Genomic DNA, 21808 nt, shown 5'->3' with positions numbered 1-21808 from the left:
GCCAGCCTTGTCCCGTAGATGAGGTGAAGGTCGGTGTGAACAGATTTGGCCGTACTGGGTGCCTGGTTACCAGGGCTGAGGTCTGCTCTCCACATGGCAAAGTGGAGACTGTTGCCATCAACAACCCTTTTATTGACCTCAACTACATAGTCTATATGTTCCAGTCTGACTCCACCCTTAGCAAATTCAACGCTGAGAATGGGAAGCTTGTCATCAACGGGAAGCCCATGACCATCTTCCAAGAGCAAGATTCTGCTAACATCAAATGGGGTGATGCTGGTGCTGAGTATGTAATGGAGTCTATGGGTATCTTCACCACCATGGAGAAGGCCGGGGCCCACTTGAAGGGTGGGGCCAAAAGGGTCATCCTCTCTGCCCCTTCTGCCGATGTCCCCATGTTTGTGATGGGTATGAACCACAAGAAATATGACAACTCACTCAAGATTGTCAGCAATGCATTCTTTTCCACCAACTGCTTAGACCCCACCCCCACCCCAGGCCAAGGTCATCAATGACAACTTTGGCATTGTGGAAGGGCTCATGACCACAGTCCATGTCATTGCTGCCACTCAGAAGACTGTGGATAGCCCCTCTGGAAAGCTGTGGTGTGATGGCCATGGGGCTGCCCAGAACATCATCCCTGCATCCACTTGTGCTGCCAAGGCTGTGGGCAAAGTCATCCCAGAGCTGAATGGGAAGCTCACTGGCATGGCCTTCCGGCCTCCAATGTATCTGTTACGGATCTCACATGCCGCCTGGAGAAACCTGCCAAGTATGATGACATCAAGAAGGTGGTGAAGTAGGCATCTAAGGGCCCACTGAAAGGCATCCTGGGATACACTGAGGATCAGGTTGTCTCCTGTGACTTCAACAGCAACTCCCACTCTTCCACCTTTGATGCTGGGGCTGACATTGCTCTCAATGACAACTTTGACAAGCTCATTTCCTGGTATGACAATGAATACGGCTACAGCAACAGGGTGGTGGACCTCATGGCCTACGTGGCCTCCAAGGAGTAAGAAACCCTGGACCACCCACCCCAGCAAGGACACTGAGAGCAAGAGAGAGGCCCTCAGTTGCTGAGGAGTCCCTGTCCCAACTCAGCCCCCAACACTGAGAATCTCCCTCACAAATTCCATCCCAGACCCCCATAATAACAGGAGGCACTTAGGGGGCCCTCCCTACTCTCTTGAATATCATCAATAAAGTTCGCTGCACACACACACCCTCCCAAAAGAAGCATGCAGGCAGCCAGGAAGCCTCTCTCCTCAGACAGCTCTAGAGATGGACAGAATTTCTCTTGTGATTCTGTGCCTGGGCTCTGCTATGGCAGCAGTATGAACCATTCCCTAGGATCTTGACTCTATAGGTATATGTTGCTGAGTAATTAAGGCACTTTCTAGCTAATGTTGGCAAAAACAACGCATAAAGACTTAACAGAGGGTCTGAGATAACTGGGTTGTGAGAGAAATACCACATTAGAACCTGTATATCATTTGAGGTATATACGCTTCTCCTAAAAAGAGAGCTAACTCTCTATCTCTAAATATCATTTTCCAAGCCACTGTTATGTTTCGCAATCACTTATTCTCAAAAGGAACTTAGAAAGGAGTAGGTTAATACTGCATATTTTTTTGTCTACTAAAACATTAACTTCCCTTTAACTATTTTTCAAAAAAAAAAAACGTTTAAAAAAATCACAAATCACAAACATGTTGACTTCTAATAGGAAAACAAATTTTTGACTCACCTTTGTACCTTTCTGAATATCCTGTGTTTCCATTAGTATAACAGTAATTAGGTAGAAAGAACTATGTCCCCATCTTTGTCTGGGGGTGGGAAGAATGCGAAACACAGCATGGAATGGCCTTTTTCTTGAAACTTGTTGAAAAAAAAAAAAAAAAAAAAACTCTCAGGAGCCAAACATTTAGCTTCACTTGAAATAAGGATTGTAACACCAAGAAAGTGTCTTTGGTCTTTAGGGATTTTTCTTGAAGTCTGCAGAAAACCATGTTGATAGCACCTGAAGGATCAGGGGGGGATAGTTCAATTACAGTCAGAAAGAGCTGCAAGGCAGAGCTGCACGTAATTCTCACAGTGCTCATTACCTCTGGCTCTCTGCCTTAGCAACTGCCATGTACCACATCAAGCGTGTAAATGTTCTATGCAGAATGCTTTTTGTCACAGCCTTTGGGCCCTCAGGGCACACGCGGGGCTAAAAGAAAGTTAGCATGAGGCTTCCGGGACGAAGTTCCTAACTTTTCAAAATGTGGAGGTTTTAATCATGAAACTCAGGATGAATAAATAGATCTAGATGTACTCCAAAATGTACTCCAGAATGACTAGTTGTATAAAGCATGCAATAATCCTACAGAAGGCATATGACAGTGACCCTCTTCCTCTGCGTTTGGTGTTTAGTTTCCAGTAGGAGGCCTGAAAATTGATCCTGAACCACCCAACACCGTCTGTCTGCTTGGCCCAAGCCCTCTAATCTGTTATATTCTCCTGAGTTCAAATGAAACCTGGGCTTTGAGCTTTCAAATCCTTAGCGTCCTGTTCAATCTCCTATCATTGATAAAGTCACACATCCATTTCACAGTATTCACGGAGCATATTCTGTGGGCGCGAGACATGAGAGATGGGCTCCTTCCCCTTGTACAGTTATCCATATAAGGGACAAGCCAACTGCAAGTATACACTTAGTGTGTGTGCTCCCATGTGCACGGACGTGTATATGAAGGTTAAGTAGAAAGGACTCCTTTGGAATGGTATTTAAGCAGTCTGTTGATGATTTACCAAAAGCAACAATACTCATGGATTCCTTGGTGTACCTGGAACCTTAAACAGACACGTGACTGGGGCAGAGCAGAAGGAAACAATGTAGCTGCCATGGGGCAGAGTAGAAGGAAACAATGTAGCTGCAAGCATATTGGAAGGTAGTTTGGACCAGGTCACACAAGACTTTACAGGGTGTTAGGGTGTTTCCCTCTGGGTTTCCTAGTCAGGCATGGTGGTACCTACCTGTAATCTGAGCCCACAGGAGGCTGACACTGGATGATTACTTCAAGGCTGGGCTAGACTACATAGTAAGACCTTATCTAAAACCAAAAACCTGTTACAAACTGTTACACAGTGAGAAGGTTTTGAACAGTTCTAAACATGCCCATGAAGACCTCTACCCGCTAGGTACTAAGTGGACAGAGGCTGGGATAGGAAATGGATGGAGGCTTTTGCAAGCAGCCGTGCTAATAGAGTAGGTCTCAGCATTTTGACTCAAGAGGACTATAAATGCATGGCTAGGATGTAGCCCAAAGGAAGAGCTCTTGTCTGACACGAATGGGACCCTGGGTTCAAACCTAGCAATTTGAGAGGCGGATGCTGTAAATGGACACAGGTATTTCTGGAGAGACTTGCCATCCTTGGGGAACAGTATTGAGGATTATACAATAAACTGAATGAACATGATGTACCCAACAATCCCACATCATGAATGGCATGCCATGGCACATAGTAGGTATAGATAAATTATATTAGTATCATTTTCCATGAAGTAGCACTTCCTTAGACCCCCAGAAATCTCCATTTTTATAGTCAATATCTTCATTTAAAAACTTGCTGAGATATGAAAATTGCCTCATTTAAATAAATGTCTTCTTTGTATTTATTTTACATTTAGGAACAGAGGCTGGTGTTATACGTAAATGAATAGTCTATTAAATATATGCAAATCAATCAAAAGCCTAAAAATTTAAAGTCTAGTATAAAGGTGGGCATGATGGCCTGTGACTGTGGTCCCAGATAGTCAAGAGGCTGAAGCTGAAGGATCGGCTGTGCCCAGGAGTTTAACAACAGCCTGGCACCCCTGAAAGGTGAAAAAAAAGAAAAACAGAAAGAAAAAAGAGAAAAAATGAGGGAGAAATGAAATTGTGTTCAATGCCATCCTGGTACCTTTTTTTAAAAAATGTCTGGTTAATATATAGTAGGGTATATTTTATATTTATCTCCTCTCTCTTTACAAATATTTATACATAGTATGCATAAAAGGGGGAAAGCCAATGTCTACCCCATAGCTATACACAATGTCTTTGAGAATTTTTAAGTTCTTTCTTTTCCCCCACAAATTTAAAGTAAACTTCATCACAGAACTCCAGTACTGAAGGTTGTCTAATGGTCCCTTCCTGTCTTGACTGTGCATCTCCGAGACTATCACCAACCCAGCATTCGGAAATCTCTCAGCAACTCATCACTGAGCAACCCTGGTACTTCTTGCTTGGAGTATAGTTCTTGCCACCACTTTCAGAGAACTAGAAACTTGGGCTGTGCCCATGATTCAGATCATGAAAGAAAAGATTTATCAGGAAACAGTTGACTAAAATTTTTAATAGACATTTTTAGGACAGTTTTAGGTCTGTGGTTTAGGATTAAAACTGAACACAGCTCTAACCCATTGCTGATAAAACCCTATGACCAGCACTTTGAGAGGGGGTTTGTCAGTTTCTTTACAAAATTAAATATGCCATGCAAGTCCACAACCATACTCCATGGTATTTATTCAAATGAGTGAAAAGTTTACATGCAGTCTGGTGTGGGGGCTCATACCTATAATCCCAGCTCAGGACGCTGAAGCAAAAGTTCTGCTGAAAGTTCAAGGTTATGCTTCCAGGATATAAAGCCCTGCCTTAGAGAGAGAGAGAGAGAGAGAGAGAGAGAGAGAGAGAGAGAGGGAGAGAGAGAGAGAGAAGGAAGGAAGGAAGAGAGAGAAGGAAATTTGCATCCAAACAAAACTCGATTATCAACTTGATTTGCAACTGACAAAGTGTGGAAGCAACCATGACCTCCAGGTAATAAACAATGATGTATCCAAACAACAGAAATCACGGTTAAAAAAAAAGAGAGAGAGAGCTATCAACCCAGGAGAAGACACTCAAGAGCCTTAAGCACAAGATACTAGTTAAAAGAAACCAGTCTTTAAGAACTACTGCTATATGATTCAGCTATGACATCTGGAGAAAGCAAAGCCATGGAGAGAGTAAAAGGACCGATGGCTGCCAGAATGGAAGAGAGTGGTGAGGGCGTGAAGTACGGTGGACTTGCAGGACGAGGAGTCTGTTACTTTACATCTGTCCAAAGCCATGGATGGTAGAGCACCCAGAGGGAACCCTGGTGCCAACTCTAAACTTGGGTGAAAATGAAGTGTGGTCACCAGCTATGACCTATGTGCCATTCCAGTTGGAGAGCTAGGGATGAGAAAGGCCGTGTGTGTGTGTGTGTGTGTGTGTGTGTGTGTGTGTGTGTGTGTGTGTGTGTGTGTGTAAAGGTGGGGCCTCCAGGAACAATCTCTGTACCTCCCACTCAAGTTCTGCCCAGGAAAGCTCTTATAAGCAGCCTGCTCAAAATGCCTTAGGATACATTAACTGACTTCGCTAAGATGCTGCATGTGTGACAGTTTTATGTCTGATGACATTTGCTTCTAAATGCAACCTTGTTGCGGTGTCTCTCCTCCCAAATACAGCCCTGTGAAGTAAGTTCTGTCATTACCTCCATCCCCATCTTACATGAGATTTGAAGAGGCTGAGAAACTCGGCCAAAGGTCACCATCAAATTGGACAAAGCCTAGCCTAGAATATTGGTCATCACACCAAGTTGTCTCAGGCCACAGAAAGTATTTCATTGTAACATATAAACAGGCTTGTTGATAATGATGGGATAAGAAAGACTGTGGACTGAAATTTTGTATGAAGCTATTTACAAATAGGCCCCACAGCCCCAACACCAGTGAGTGAAAGAGCGACTTTGTGTCGGAGAGCTTTTCCTGTGTGTTCACGTGATATTTGCAAACCTTTTTCTATCAAAGGGAGAGGAAAAAAAAACAGCTAAAAGTTTTCTAATGTAAGAAATTTAAGTTGCTTCTAATGATTTATGTCCTCACTAAAAATGAAAAAGAAAAAAATGGTCCTTATTATGTGTAAAATGAAGTAAAATATGACTTCTTCACTTTTTAATGATTTATGGGTTGTACCTCATACTGCGCCCTCACAGGGCACATACAAAGGTAAGACTCGGATCATTAATAATGCACAGGACGCCACATCTGGTTGGTCCTCCCAGGTGAATCAAGCCAAAGCCTGATTTAACAGATGGACACTGCACCGTTTCCTGATGGTAAAATCACCAGATGTTTAGAGATTCCAGACGTACAGAGGCAGGAGGAACGTGTTAATGATGAGGGTCCTAGCATCCCTCTGAATTAGCTTACTTCTTAACACTGCCTTTTTATTTTAACACATTGAATATACATATATATATGAATTGTGCTATTATTTGAAATTTAATTAAAATAAGATTTTTTCCCTAGAATATTCTAAAATTAAACAACAAAGTTCATGTTCTTACATGCTGTTACCGCACATTCCCCAAAGCTTGTCATTTTTTTTCCTTGTTTCATTTCTCGCTGACTTTCATCTGCAGATGCCCTCCCATTGGCCTGGGCCAGGGGCCTTCTGGTGTAGATCTGTTATTCTTGCTAGGCTCTCTCTCCCTGACTGTGCAGTTGACCCTCTATCTCTGCTGCAGGGGCGAGCTGCCTTGCTACAACACTTTCTTGGCTGTGTCTGTTAGTTTTAACGCCCTCCTTCTAAGACAGAGAGTTGATTCCAGTCTCATTCAAAAAGAGGAAGGTTAAAGGAAGCCAGCAATAGGGGTGTCAGGGAGTGAAACTAAAACAGTGCACCCAGTAGGGCTACAGGAAGGATTTCATTCTGTTGTAAGGAGGAGGAACATGAGATTGACAGCCATATAAGGAGAAAGGCCAAAGTTCAAATCCTGACATCAATAATTACTAAGTGATTTTACCCTTGGACAAGTCACTTAAATCACTGCACCTTGGGTCTCAACTTTCTCCTCTGTGCATACTTCCAAGGATTGCGTTAAAGATTAAATTAAATTGTGGGATGAATAGGAATACACTTTGTACTTTGTACAGAATAAGTTCTAAGAAGAAAACAGAGAGATAACATGTGGACTTCACACATTCCTTTGGGATATTTCTGGGTTAGGACCTGGCTTATACCAGCTTTAATTCAATTGTTCATCTCACTGATCAAGATGAGGATCCTGCACTTTCCTTAAATAAAAATGCTTACTTAGAACTGGAAGCTGGCTAAGCTCCCCACCCCCACCCACCCCCACAACAGCTAAGCCCTTCCTTCTGAGCACAGTTCTTCACTATGGTTCCCCCACTCAGGTGGCCCTCTGGGTCCATCTATCTACAAAAATAAGCTACGATTAAAAAGAAGAAAGGGAGGACTTTCTCCAAGGACTTTCCTGTGTGTTTTTAACAGGGTGAAGTTGCCCCAGGGTTAAGCACTGTGTTACCAACTGATGGAACACAGAGGCTTGGTCCCTGAACAGTAAGGTTCAACTTCCCTTCTTCATATTCTCCCCCAAATGCCTGCTGGGTGTCTGTTTAATTAGTGAGCAAATAGTGATTCCCAGAGATTATAGAGTCTTTAGCGTTCACGAGGAGAGAGTCCCAAATGTTTTCCCAGCAGTATACACAATCATTTCCTACTTTTAAATAGTAGGCTGATCTGAATATTAACTACTTGCCAATTTCAACACACCTCTCCTATAAACATCCCCTTCCTGGGCTGGGAGGAAGCCCACACGAGGTGATCCTGTGTCGTTCTCTAACTTTCTTTTTTTATGATTGGTGCAGAGCATCTGATTATTTCCAGGTGTTTCAGATTTTCTCATGGCCTCCTTGTTATCCCCCCACCCCCACACCCTTTGAGTCCCTTTGGCAATGAATGTGACCATGAGATCCAAAGCCGTAAAGGATGTATTCGCCACTTCCCTCTTATGTCTGTCTCTTTACTTAACCACAAGCTCACTGTCTTTATCCATGTTAATTCCCTGGGGTATTCACACAGCATTTGTGTTGAGTGCCTTAATTTTGATCTTCCCTAATCAGTCCCTGCCAGATGGTAGTTAAAGTTTAATGGCCCCTGTAAAAAAAATGGTTCCCTTTCTTCTTTCATCAGTCATGTGTGTTTACTTAGCGAACTGCTGGATGTTCGGAATGAACACAAAGTGACCACCAGCAAAACGAATTCAACAAACACACCAACTTAATACTTTTCATGGTAGCTAAAGATGTTGCCTGCCGCTATCCAACCGCCCATTACCCTTACCTTTTATCATCTCTCCGTGGCTGCCCTGTTAGTTTTCTCTTCATTTTATCTCCTTTCTCGGGTTGCTGGAGGCCTGGCAGTCTTCAATATGAAGCGATTAAAGTGTGTAGACACATCTCAGCTCAGTCACATTTAAGTGCTAGCTTGATGGCATTTGGCATGTTGGGAGAGCTTTCCACACCCAAAGGATCCAAGAAAAGCATCGTTCTTTATGATTCAGATAAAGACGCAGAGACAGCTCAAGAGGCCACCCAAGAGGCCATGATAGAAACTTGGCACCCTCAAGAAATAAAATAAAGAGGCCGATACATATAACAAAGCCATCTCTAAATAAATACCATGTCCTTTGTGTCTTTACTACATCCTACCACGATTCCTGAGGGAGCCGGTCCAGAACTAGTAATTAAATAAGGACAGTACATGCCATTTTACAGATGAAGTAACTGAGATGAGTCATATCACCTGATGTCTTGCCAGGCCACACACATATCTCTACACGTTTCCCGTCTCTTAGATTTATGGTCAATTTATTAAAATATGTAAGGCTATTTAAAAGAAAAATAAAAAGAAACCAAACAAAAGAGTATCAGCATTTTTAAAACAAGCATTCTGGGTGACTTTATATACACGCACCACTGAAAGCGTCTTGGTCAGTGACCAGCCAACTCCCCTGTCTGTTTTTATAAATAAAGTTTTATTGGTGCATAGTCGGGTTCATTCCTTTGCTCACTGTTTATGGCTGCTTTTACATTGTGGGACTTTCATTCTGTTGAATTGTTTCACCAGACACTGGATATCCTACAAAACCTAAAGCCGTTACAATCAGATCCTTCCCGACAAGGTTTGCCAATCTCTGCATTTGGAATTATGTCATTGTATATTATGCTATTTCTACTTTAAAACTTTTACTCATGGCACACGGAATGTTTATTAGGTGTTGTCAAACACTGATTGAAATGACGTTGATCGACAATAGCATTTCAAATGTGAAAGGTTCTAGAATCACCTATTAAAATGTCTGTTTTAATTATAGTGATCACCTTGAAGAGTTAAGAAACTACAAATGCTCAACAACCTTTACAAGATTTATTTAATTCTTAATTAAATATATGTGTCTCTGTGTGTATGTGCGTGTGAGTGCAAGTTCCCACAGAGCCCAGGAGAAGGCATCAGGTTCCCTAGGGCTGAAGGCATCTCTGAGTTGCTTGGTGTGAATGCTGGGAACAGAACTCTGGTTCTCTGAAAGAGCAGGAAGTACTCTTAACTCACTGGCTCCTCACCAATGTTGTGATAATTTAGGAAGCAGCATATGGCCACTACATAACCTGCAATGTAGACAAGTCACAACCTAGCAATTGGGGGTAAATACTGATATTTGGCTACATTTTTAGTATGTAGTTTAAAGAAAGATCTATGATCTCTCTAGTTTCTTCATCTAGAATTAGTGTTATATAATCAGTATTCTTAGAGCCCGTTACAGCATATTCTATTGCCTTATTCTACCTTCCCAAAGTAAAAATAGCCTCCATGCTCTTGCACCCCACCAAGAGAGAGAGAGGTTGCTTTACACTCCCATGAGTTTATGGTTAGTCCCAGTTTTTACAAAGCCCCTACAAAAGCCCTGAGTTCTGCATGATCTCAGTCTGATTCTCAGGTGAGTAAAGAAGAAACCGTACTTCAGAATGAAGATCATCGGGTTGTACTGTGAAAAATATTTAACTCGTGACTACATATCAGGAGACTTGTGGTACTGGAGAAATGGAAAAAGTGTGCCCAGGTAGAAGACAAGACAGGCCTCAACTTTCCAACAGGATTTTGAATGGAGACAAAGCATTAGTTAAGAAATGTAAACGTCAGGGAAGGGAAGGCTGGAGAGAAGACTGGGTCTGTAAACTAACTGCATTGCAAGCTTGAGAAATGGAGTTTAAGATCTTCAGCACCCTGTGTAAAAAGCACACACACACACACACACGCAAAATCTTTTTAAATTAAAAAAAAAGTAAGTAGTGATTTCAAAGACCTTCCTAGAGTGAAATAAACCATCCATGCTGTGGAGCAGGATTCAAATCTCAGCATCCATTTTAAAAGTAAACTACAGCCTTGCTTTCAAAATACAATATAACTTTTTGGAATATTTTGTTCATAAACAAAGAGCTTTGGTGTTTATAGCCAAGACCCCCTCCCTGTGTGCTTGTTCACTGTTCTTAGTGACCAGGGGCCTCTAAAGGAAAAGTTAGAGAGGCCTTTCCTATGGGGAATGAACTCGGAGAGTCTAGTGGCGGGTGGGGAGAAAGGCTCTTGTACCTTTGAGTTGCTGTGTCAGAATTTATAGTCTGACATCCCTGTGCCTCAAAACTTCTACCCAGCCCTAAGAAGTTTATTCCTCCAGTATGTGTGTAAGCAAACGATCAGAGCAGCTGATTTATGCATTCTCAGGAGCTAAGGTATGCTGTCCTCATGTTCAATAAATTACTGTGGGCAGACGTCAAACAGTGTACATCCACCAACTGATCTATACTTTCCAAGCAAGGGAGACAGTGGAAGAAGATGAAAGATGGGATGGGAACCAAGCCAGGACATTCTGTACCAACTTACGGACTGAACTAACCCAAGTACGGCTTTGGGCTGTGATTTCTCCATCTGTCCATGAGACTTTAGACCTAACCATAGATCCACATGTGCTAAATATAAAACCTTTAGAAAATCTCTTTCTTTTTATGTATGCACACTGTAGCTGTCTTCAGACACACCAGGAGAGGGCATCAGATCCCATTACTGATGGTTGTGAATCACCATGTGGTTGCAGGGAATTGAGCTCAGGACCTCTGGAAGAATAGTTAGTACTCTAAACCGCTGAGCCATCTCTCTAGCCCCCTCCTTTATAAAATCTTAATAGCTACTGTGTACTTGTTACTACTAGAATCTTCTTTCTTTCCTATATACAAGCATATCCTGCCTACCATGTCTCCTAAGGAGTGAAAGTACAGTTATTTTATATGGATGGCTAATCTGTTACTTTGTTAGAAAATAATAATCACTGCAAGCAATGCTGGTAGTGGACAATTTTGTTAAAAAGAGTGTCTGGCAGAGAGAGATGCAAAGATGCTATCATCAGACTCAACAATGCAGCTTAAGAGAAAAATGTTCATTTCTCTCTTGGGTTATGACAGCTGCAGATAGGCAGCCTCTGTTCCAATGCCACCCAGAGACTAGAGATGGGAACATAACTGCTTCTTCCTCATGTGGCTTCCAGGGTCACCTTGTTTTTGCTATCCCAGCCACCACGAGGAAACAAACCAGAACCAGATATTCACAAAAGGCAACTTGTTTACCTCACTGCCTCGTTGCCGCCTTCCTTCCGTTGGTAGCAATTCAATCATATCTGTGCCATTAGTCTTGCAATGAGGAGTGGGAAATGGGCCATGTCAGCGCAGACAGATCTCCACTCTATTGGAAGAAGAGCAGAGGACAGAAGCTCATGATCTGGGGAATGGGAGGAGGCTGAGGAGGAGGTTCGTCTGTTGCTCAGTGTATAGTTTGATACACTCACGTGTAATCTTAACAATCTCACATTTATACAGAATATTTAGATAAAATAAATCTGTTTCAATAAAACGCAGTTCACTCATTCTCTGTTTAGGAAAACTTGGAATTTATACAATTGAAGACTTCAAACTCTCTCCCCTCCCAGAACAAAGAGAACCTTTATTCTGGATATGGCCTTCACTTCTCTGTTAAATTTTGACATTGTAAAATTTAAAATAAAAACATGAAAACACACAATAATATGATTAATAGTAAAAACAAGCACCTTTTTTACTATGTCTCATAGTTATTAGAATTTTTTTTTTTTTTTTTTTTGGTTTTTTCGAGACAGGGTTTCTCTGTGAAGCCCTGGCTGTCCTGGCACTCACTTTGTAGACCAGGCTGGCCTCGAACTCAGAAATCCACCTGCCTCTGCCTCCCAAGTGCTGGGATTAAAGGCGTGCGCCACCACGCCCGGCTTAGAATTTCTTATATAAAACACCTATTCACAGATTTTTTTTAAGTTTTTTTTATTAGTTCTTCAAGGATTTTGTACAATTAGTTTTGACAATATTCACAGGCCATCACCTCCCCTCAGACGCACCCCTTTCCATACCCACCCACTTTGTCTTCTCTTTCCTTTTTCACACTTCAAGTCTAATTGTGCAGCCCATATGGTCAAAGATGTGTGGGCTTCAGGGCATGGCCAACCTTCCAGTGAAAACTCTCTTGAAGTAAATGGACTCTGTCTCCCAGCAGCTATCAGTTGCCTATGGTTCCTCAGCTAGTGGGGTTTCATGTCCACCTCCCCTCTCCATGCTGGGAGTGATCTGGCCTGGACATGCACGGTTTGTGTGCATGTTGTCATAAATACTGAGTTCGTATATGCAGCTGCCCTGTTGTCTTCAGAGAGCAATGCTGTCTTCTACTCATTCTCTGCCTCCGACTCTCGAAGTCTTTCTGCCTCTCTTCCCCAAAGAGCCCTGAACCGTAGGAGGAGAGGGAACAGTGTAGAGTTCCACTTAGGGCTGAGCATTCCACAGGCTCTTACTCTCTGTACCTGGGCCTGTTGTAGGTATCTGTGTTAATCTCATCTGCTGGAAATAGAGGCTTCTCTGATGAGGGTTGAGAGATGTGTTGATCTGTGGGTATAAGAACAAGTCATTAGGAGTCAGTTTACAACTGAAAGTAATAGATAGTAGAATGATAATAATAGGCTCTCGCCAGTGCCTGACCAAGCATTTGGAACTAAGAAGCAGGCAGGTAGGGTTATTCTACTATCTAACAAACCAGATTTCAAAGTGGACCATTCTTCTCTTTTGCCCAATTTTTATTTTTATCTTTTTTTAAAGATTTATTTATGTATGAGGACTCTAACTGCATATACACCTGCATGCCAGAAGAGGGCATCATACTGTAGATGGCTATGAGCCACCATGTGGTTGCTGGGGATTAAACTCAGGACTTCTAGAAGAGCAGACAGTGCTGAGCCATCTCTCCAGCCCCTTGTCCAATTTTTAAATTACGTTTATAAACTTTTCAAATTCATATCAAGGATATATACATACATATATATATACACATATATACACACACACATATATATACAAAAAAATTAAATACACAGCACACATATCTTTATAGATATGTGTGCTGTGTATTTTTAAAAGAGTATTGTTCATTATTATGAAGCCATTTTTTACAAATATATTTAATTATCTATCCAACACCAAATGGTCAGCTCTGAAAACATACAAACAAGTAATAATATACAGACTGAGCAGGTTATATTTAGGAATGTGTTGTGTGTATGTGTGTGTGTGTGTGTGTGTGTGTGTGTGTGTGTGTGTACATATACATATATGCATGTAACAACAATTAATAAACACAAGAGACCATGAATTTGAGAAAGAGAAGAGAGAAAGGAGGGAGGGAGAAAGATTGCTTATATGGGAGGGGTTGGAGAAAGAAACAGGAACTAGAAATGGTATAATTATATTATCTCAAAATTAAAAGAAATGATTTTTAAAGATATACTTATTGTCTTTTTGTGGGAGTGTTTTGCCTGAGTGTGTATGTGCTCCACATGCATACCTGAAGCTCATAGAGGCCAGAAGAGGGCCTTGGGTCCCTTAGAATTGCAGACACAGATGGTTGTGAGCCGCCATGTGCATGCTGGGAACCAAACTTGGGTTCTCTACAGCAAGTGATTCTAACTGCTGAACCATCATCTCTCCAGCCCCGATGAGATTTTTTTTTTAAATTCTAAATATTAGACAAACATTAGATCTCTTTCTCCCAGGTAGCGGATGTTCTTTTTAAGTCTTATTTAGGAATCTTCAAGTATATACAAAATTGAGATAATACAATGAATTCCAATACACCTGTCACTCAGTTCACAGTCAGCCCTGCTTCATCTACTCCATTGTCCCTGATCTTTTCACACTGGGTCATTTAGAGAGATAAATTTATTTCCTAGGTAGATATTTCAGTAAATATCTCTGAAGATAGGAACGTCTAAAACCGGAGCCAGGATAACATTATCAACTTACTAACATGCTTTCAAAGAACCTAATGCGGCACTCAAGCACGTGCCCTGATCCCTGATCCCGCTGGCCGTGGGGAGGCCGGAAGAAAGACACCAAAACACACGCGCCGTGTGTGTGTGCACTATGATGAGCAAACGTGTGATGGACAGATGGGAAAGATGGAGTACTCCATGGAGACATGGAAGAGAAAGCAAAGCTGAGGGATTCGGACACTGTGGAAAAAGGTAGAATTGGAGATTTGGAGATTCAACGGCAGTGAGATATGAGGCACCTGCGCGGCCACCTGATGTCCTAGCCCTGGCTGCCCCAAGGGCCATGTCTGGATTCAGTGGGTCTACTGCACTGGGATCTGTGTCCAAGTCTCTGGCCTGAGTTACCACCAAAGGCCATGCAAATGTTCATGATCTGGGCTGGCACCAGGGATCATGTGGATATGCCGTGCGGGGCGGGGGAGGAGACACTACGAAACAGGGAATATGACCTGAGTGGCTTACACTGACACCAGAAGCCATGGTGAGATTGGGATGCATGATGTGAAATTCACAGTCAGTAAAAAGAAAAAAAATTAAAGCATGTTCCCCCTGGGGGAAAAAAAAGAAACAGAGAGAGGGAGAGGGAAAGGGGGAGGGGGAGGGGAGAGGGAGAGGGGGAGGGGGAGGGGAGAGGGAGAGGGAGAGGGAGAGGGAGACTAATGCCAGGTATAATAAAATTATCCAGGCATTTTTCAAATTTCCCACTCAAGTTCCTGGGCACCCAGACAGGAACCACGAAGAATTGAGGAATTGTCGGGGGAGGCACGTGAGATAAGCCAGGGGCAGGAGAGGGAATCTGACTTAGCTCAGAGTAAATGCCAGGAGTACCGAGGGGCCTTCTGTGGGAGACTTAGGCAAGCCTCTTTATGATGAAGCCCCGCCCCAGGCTGTCCTTGATGAAGAAGACAGTCCTTGCCTATCCAAACTGTTTATTCATGGTGGGGAAAGATGCATATGCCTTACTCAGTGTGAACCAGAGATTAAATACCCTTTGCAGGAAGGGATGCCCAGGAAGGGAAACTCATTGGCTAGACATTTGTGACCTATCTAGATCCCTCGTTAGCATGGGAAACGCTAAGCTCTATGCTATGTGACTGGTTGTCATGGTCCTCTTAGTGGGTCATGTGCTCCAGGACAGGAACCTGGTAGGGAGTAGATTCAAACACCTACCATTCTCAATTATGAGAATTGCTGGGGCTCCTTGATCTGTTCAACCTTACCGGTTCTGTCTGGTGGCACCGTTCCACTTGCCCCACATTTCCCCCTTAAATTTGTGCTTCATTATGTTTTCTTCAAGAAATCCCCCCTTATCCTTGCATCAAAAAAAAAAAAAAAGCCTCCTAAATTTTTTAATTGCCTTTCATATCTAAGTCTTACTTCAGACTATTTTTCAATATCATGCTAGAGATGTTTCAATGTTTAATTAAAGTCTCAGAAGGAAAGATTAGAGGAAAACCAAAGAAGATATTTTAGAAAAACTGTAGCTAGGACTTTTCTGGAATTAAAGTATAAATAAAAAAGAAAGCTATGCTCCAACACGTGCAAAACAGCAGACAAGACACATGCAGTCAGTAAAGGAGGAAAAGGGGTGTTCACGCGCATGAATTCAGTAAAGAACCGAGGGTGTTCACGCGGATGAATAACAAAGCAGCATTTTTTAAACATTTGCTTATTTGGGGGCAAGGAGCGCGCACATACCACAGAGTGCATGTGTAGAGATCAGAAGACCACTTGCAGAAGTTGGGTTTCTCCTACTACCATGTATATTCCAGGCATCAACTTCCTGTTGTCTAAGCACCTTTAACCAGCTCAGTTACCTCACTGGTCCTGTGGTTTTCAATGTCAGTAGTGAAAGTCGGGCGATTTTATTTCTCCCAGTACAAAGGAAGAGAGAAAAGTCTCAATTTTAAAACTGTGCTGCTCTCTGCCTGGAACCCTGCTGACCAAGCTGGCCTGGGAGTCAGACCAGTGTCACCCTCGGCCATCATCAGAGAAGGTTCCTCCTGCAGTAGATGGAAACAAAAACAGAGCCCACAACAGGACAATGTGCAGAGCGCCCTGCAGGCCCTAGGAGCCCTGCAGAGTCTCGGGGAGCCCTGAAGAAGAGAAGGCAGAAAGAGTGTAAGAGTCTGAGCAGCTGGGGCGCACTAAGGAAACAGGGCGTTTCAAAGACAGCTCAGCTGACACTCATATGTCCTTACAAAGACTCTAACAGTGTGTGCAGGGCCTGCACAGGTCTAAGGCAGAAAGAGAGGAAATGAACACAAGTCCCCATCCCTAACCTAGAAGCTATCCTTAACTAATAACCCCTCACAAGTCAAAAATAAGTTTTCTCCAACTGAGCTGTGGTGGTTTGAACGAAAGTGGTCCCTGTAGGCCTAGAGCGAAAGGCGCTATTAGGAGGTGTGGCCTTACTGGAGTGGGTGTGGCTTTGTTGGAGGAAGTGTGTCACTGGGGGCAGGGTGGGGCGGGCTTTGAGGTTTCACGTGCCCAAGCCAGGTCCAGTTGTCTCTCCTTTCTGTGTGAGGATCTGGACATAGAACTCTCAGCTCGACCTCCAGTCCCATGCCTGCCTGCCTGCTGCCGTGCTTCCCACCATGATGATAGTGGATAAAACCTTCGAAACTGTCCTCTTAAGGACAGACCTCATGCCCAATAGTAGATATCCAGCACAAAACAAATTCAATGGTATTTTTAGAGGTTCCTTGTTCCATAACGCTCTGTTTGGATGTTACTTTTCCCCTTATAGGTCTTTGCATACATATATTGTGGTTTCCAGCATTATGTTTCTATAGGATTCCTCTGTATGTCAATGTTCATGTCTCGGCATCTGTGAGTGTTTCTTGTGTCCCTATCCCCAGCTCTTTTTCCCATGTTTGTTTGTTTGTTTCACCCTATTCTGGTTTGTTCGTTTTTATTTATTTTATTTTACTTTACTATTTTAATTGTTTGTTTGTATTCTAAAGGGAGAGAGAGAGAGAAGTGTATGGATTTGAGTAAATAAACAATTCCTACAACTCCATAAAATAACAGAAAGCTCAGTTTCCTAAGAACCTGAGGCGGGCACTCATCTTAAAAAGACAAACCATATTTTAAAAAGAACAAATATCTGAATATACAACTTTCTAGGGAAGACATTTTAAAAAATGTCCAGTAAGCACTGAAAAGATGTTTAATAGCGTTACCCAAAGACATGCAAACTGAAACCACGACAAGAAGCCAGGCATAGTGCCACACACCTGTAACCCAGTTTGGGGGAGGCCAAGGCAGGAGAATTGTAAGCTCAAGGCTAGCCTGCACTATACTGCAAGGTCCTAGCTAAAGAAAGAGAGAGAGGAAAAGAGGAAGAGAGAGAGAGAGAGGAAAAGGGGAAGAGAGAGAGATGAAAAGGGGAAGAGAGAGAGAGAGAGAATACAGACTAAAATATCCATACTCACAAGCACAGTTTTTCTTTTTAAAAGACCTTTGTTGGAGAAACGTATGTTATTGGTGCTAATGTAAAGTGGCACTGTCACTTTGGAAAAGTTAGGCAGTTCCTCAAATGTAAACATTGGCTTGTTGTATGTGATCCAGACATTCCACTACAAGATCTTTCTCCAAGCAATTCAAAATATGTGTACACCAATGTCATACACAAATGTTCACAACAGTATGCTCAAACCAATTGAATTTGTTCTTCCTAATATAAAATATTAACTCATAGCAAAAATGCAGTACTGACATATGGCACAACGTAGAAGACTTTTGAAAACATTGAAAAAGAAATCAAGTCACAAAAGGCTGCATGTAGCTGGCACAAGGGAGCAAAGGTCTTCAATCCCAGCACTTGGGGAGCAGAGGAAGACAACACTACGAGTTCAAAGCCAGTCTAGACGAGGTAGCAAGCTCTAGGACAGACCTGACTACATAGTTAGACCTGCTTCAAAATAAAATGAAGACTGAATTGTATATGATTCTATTCATATTCAATGTCAAGGGTAGGCAAATCTATAGAGAGATAGAAAAATAGATCCATAGCTACTTAGGACTGGGGAATTAGGGAGAAATGAGACCACTCACTGATAGGAATTTCCGCTATGGGTTGTAAAAATATTTTAAAATTGACTCTGCTGATGGCTACACTAGACTCATCTCTAGCCCTCAGCTCCCTGGTTGGTATGATCTCCTCAAAAGAATTCAGAATAAACACACACAGTGTAGTATAGGAGATAGGATTTATTAGAGTAAAATTAAGCTCTATAAAGACCTAAGAGTGGACTATGACTATAAGGACCATTGTGACCATCTAGATTTTCAGTAGGCTTTATAGTATCTCTAAAGGCTCTGGGGAAGGCAGCTCTCCATTTACAGGAAACAATGAAATGTCATTGTTCCTTGCCAGAAAGCCTGTGGGTAGGTAGTAACTTTACGGCCTGCCAGAAAAATCCAAAGCATCATATCCACAACCAGGATCAAAAACAGGACTTGAACTTGACTCATTTTATCAGTCTTCAGAATCCACAGCTCCAGTTCCTGATTTTACAAGCCCTTTGTTGTAGTTGCTGTGCTGGCTAGTCTTATGTCAACTTGCCACAAGCTAGAGTCACTGGAAAGGAGGGAAGCTCAATTGAGAAAAAAAAAAAAAATGCTTCCATAAGATCCAGCTATAAGGCATTTTCTTAATCAGTGACCAATGGGGGGAGGCCCAGACCTCTGTGGGTGGGGCCATCCCTGGGCTGGTGGTCTTGGATGCTATAAGAAAGCAGGCTGAGCAAGACATAGAGAACAAGCCAGTGAGCAGCTCTCCTCCACAGCCTCTGCATCAGCTCCTGCCTCCAGGTTCCTGCTTGAGGTCCTGTCCTGTCTCCCAATATGGAAGTGTTAGCCAAGAAAACCCCTTGCTTGCCAACTTAGTTTTTTTGTTTGTTTGTTTTGGAGGAAGTCATGGTGTTTTGTCACAGCAGTAGAAACCCTAATGGAGACAGTTATCTTTCCTGTTGCTATGCTGACAACAGCAGCTTAAGTAAGAACAGCTTTATTCCAGCCAAAGGATCCCGTTCATCACAGCTGTAGAGCCAGGGCAACAGGGGCTTAAAGCAGCTGGTCACATTGCATCCACAACCAGGAACAAAGAGTAATGAACACATGCTGATACTCACCTAGCTTCCTTCTTTCCCCATCTGCCCCTCTCCTTTTCACACATCCCGTGAGCCAGGCCAGAGAACGGTGCCACCCACAGTGGCCCACTTTTCCCACCTCAATTAAGGCAATCAAGACAATCTTCCGTAAGCATACCCAGAGCTGCATCTCTCTGGTGATTCTAGATTCAGTCACGCTGCCAATTAACATTGCTCGTTACGAAGAAAGGTGTCTATCCTCAGTGACCTTCAAGCGCCCCCACCTCAAATGTGTAACTAGCTACCTAGCATAAGTTAATGGAATGAAAAATCCTCACTTGTGCTTTCTGCACAGTAAGGAAATTATATATCCAGCAAAGCCGCTGAAAATAGAGAAAACAAATGAAAAGATTGTTGGAGCCAGCACAGTAAGCTCCTCCTCTGCCTTGCATTTGCTTGTCTCCAGTATCAGCGACTGAGCGTTTACGGTACGGGGAGGCAGTCCTAGTTGGCTTATAGATCTAACCTACTGAGAATGGGACTTTTCTTCCCTGATCTTGTTTAAAGTATCGCAGGAGAATGTCTCGAGCTGGCCCTACTGACGTCTTGCCCTCATTCTTCAAGCCACACTGGCAAAAGGCATAAAGGATTGTGATGCATCAAGGCTGGGGCAAGTGGAATAGGCTAGGCTGTTACCAAAAGTCAACAAGAGAACAAAAGAAGGAAGAAAAGAAGGAAAGAAGGAAAGAAGGGAGGGAGGGAGAGAGGGAGGGAGGGAGGGAGGGAGGGAGGGAGGGAGGGAGGGAGGGAGGAAAAAGAGAAGAGACAGAAGAAAGAAGAAGAAGCAAGAAGGATAAATTCTCAAGCTGGGATTTATAGTTTACCTACATCCCCACATCAAATAACTTGTTTATAAATCACAGTCAAGAACCTTAATCAGATTCCTAACCAAATAATTTGCATCTGGGCAATAGAAACATCCAGCTCATGGGTCAACCTGTGGATGCCCACATTTATGTGAGCCTGGCCAGCTACTTATTATACAAGCCTTTGTCTAAAGAAGGTCTATTCTACTTGAGTATTACACAATGCAGAAAGGTTACATAATTGAATGATTTTGTCTAACTTTATGATGACATTTATGTGATTGCTTTTTGGCAATGACCAAGGCCAGAGTCCCTCTGATAAATTAATTTCTTTTAATATCACTCTTAATCATTTTCCTCAGAGGCTCATATACTTTAAAATTTACTTGTATTAATTCACCTCAATAAAAAAAAATCATTTTTTCTTCCTTAGCTTCTCATTTATTGTGCTTTTTAAAGTCAATTTTATCAACATAACTTCCAAAATTGCCAAAGTACAAGATGAATGTCAGAATGCCAAGGGTTTTCAGATGAATCTGACAAGACAGAAAAGGTCAGAGCAGATTTCTTCAACATGTTTAAATGTGGTCCTGATTATAAAGATTTTACAAGGAGTATTTAGGTTATTTCTTAAAATGACTGTGGTATTCCACTCTACTTGACGGATTAAATTTTGCTTGGACTGTTCTCTCTGGAGCTCCCACCTCTGCCTGCTTTCCAGTCTGCCCCACCTCATGTTTCTGCTTTGGTTTAGATGTCATCTCATGAAGGGCAGGACTGGTGCCATTCCAAATACCCTCCATGGCACAACTGAATTGAGCCAATTAGGTCAGATAGTAATATTCTATAAGGTTTTTTTTTTTTTTTTGGTTGAATCAGATCTGGCTGAAGGACAGAAGAGAATTTTTGAATCTTCAGACTAATCAACCTCAAATTATTTCAACATGGAAAGCTATTCTTTAAACAGAAGACATAGGTATGTATCTGTTGATTTAGTATAGAGGGGACAGAGGGTGGGGGTGGAGGACATGATGGAGAGAGGCAGTGAAGGCCAGACGAATGAAAGCCAGTAGCTAACTGGCTTTGGTAAGTTGAGCTAGAGGACCGGGCTTAGAAATTTATTGTTGCTCCATTCTCAGCAGCCCTATCAGAAAACCCTGCTTCAACCACAACCATAGGTAATCCTTTGCTACTTAGTCCTGAGTTTTATTCCATATGCTTTCAAATTCTGTTTGATTCTGTGTAGCAAATACTTACCACATGCTTCTGTGCCAGGTACTAGAGATAAATGCAAAGGTAGTGAAACTGATCCTTGCCCTGGGCAGGAGCAGGGCACAGTCCAAAGGGAAACTGAAGTTACAAAATGCCCACACAGTGAGAAGCATGCAGCTGCAGACTCAAGATCTAAAGTAAAGAAGCAACATAGTACTTTTCTCGGATCACAGAGGCTTCACACAACAGGGGACGTGCAAGCTGAGGTTTGAAGACCAGTAAAATTTTCCCAGGCAAGAAATTTTCCCAGGATGGAAAGAAACCTCCAGGAACATC

At 42.5% G+C, this 21808-nt stretch overlaps 1 long non-coding RNA gene and 1 pseudogene across 1 annotated transcript; one reads left to right on the top strand and one right to left on the bottom strand.

The window, feature by feature from the left end:
• Gm13668 (predicted gene 13668) lies at positions 6 to 1223 on the top strand (annotated as a pseudogene).
• Gm39851 lies at positions 11535 to 21539 on the bottom strand. Its single transcript, XR_866446.1, has 3 exons — positions 21518 to 21539; positions 12778 to 12859; positions 11535 to 11639 (listed from the first exon to the last, which is right to left on the bottom strand). It is a non-coding gene; the product is annotated as a predicted gene, 39851 (long non-coding RNA).
• Positions 21540 to 21808: the final 269 nt, after the last annotated feature.

Source organism: Mus musculus, chromosome 2 (genome assembly GCF_000001635.26).
Source record: "Mus musculus strain C57BL/6J chromosome 2, GRCm38.p6 C57BL/6J".
Lineage (NCBI taxonomy): Eukaryota > Metazoa > Chordata > Mammalia > Rodentia > Muridae > Mus > Mus musculus.
This window is presented reverse-complemented; position numbering and strand designations above follow the sequence as displayed.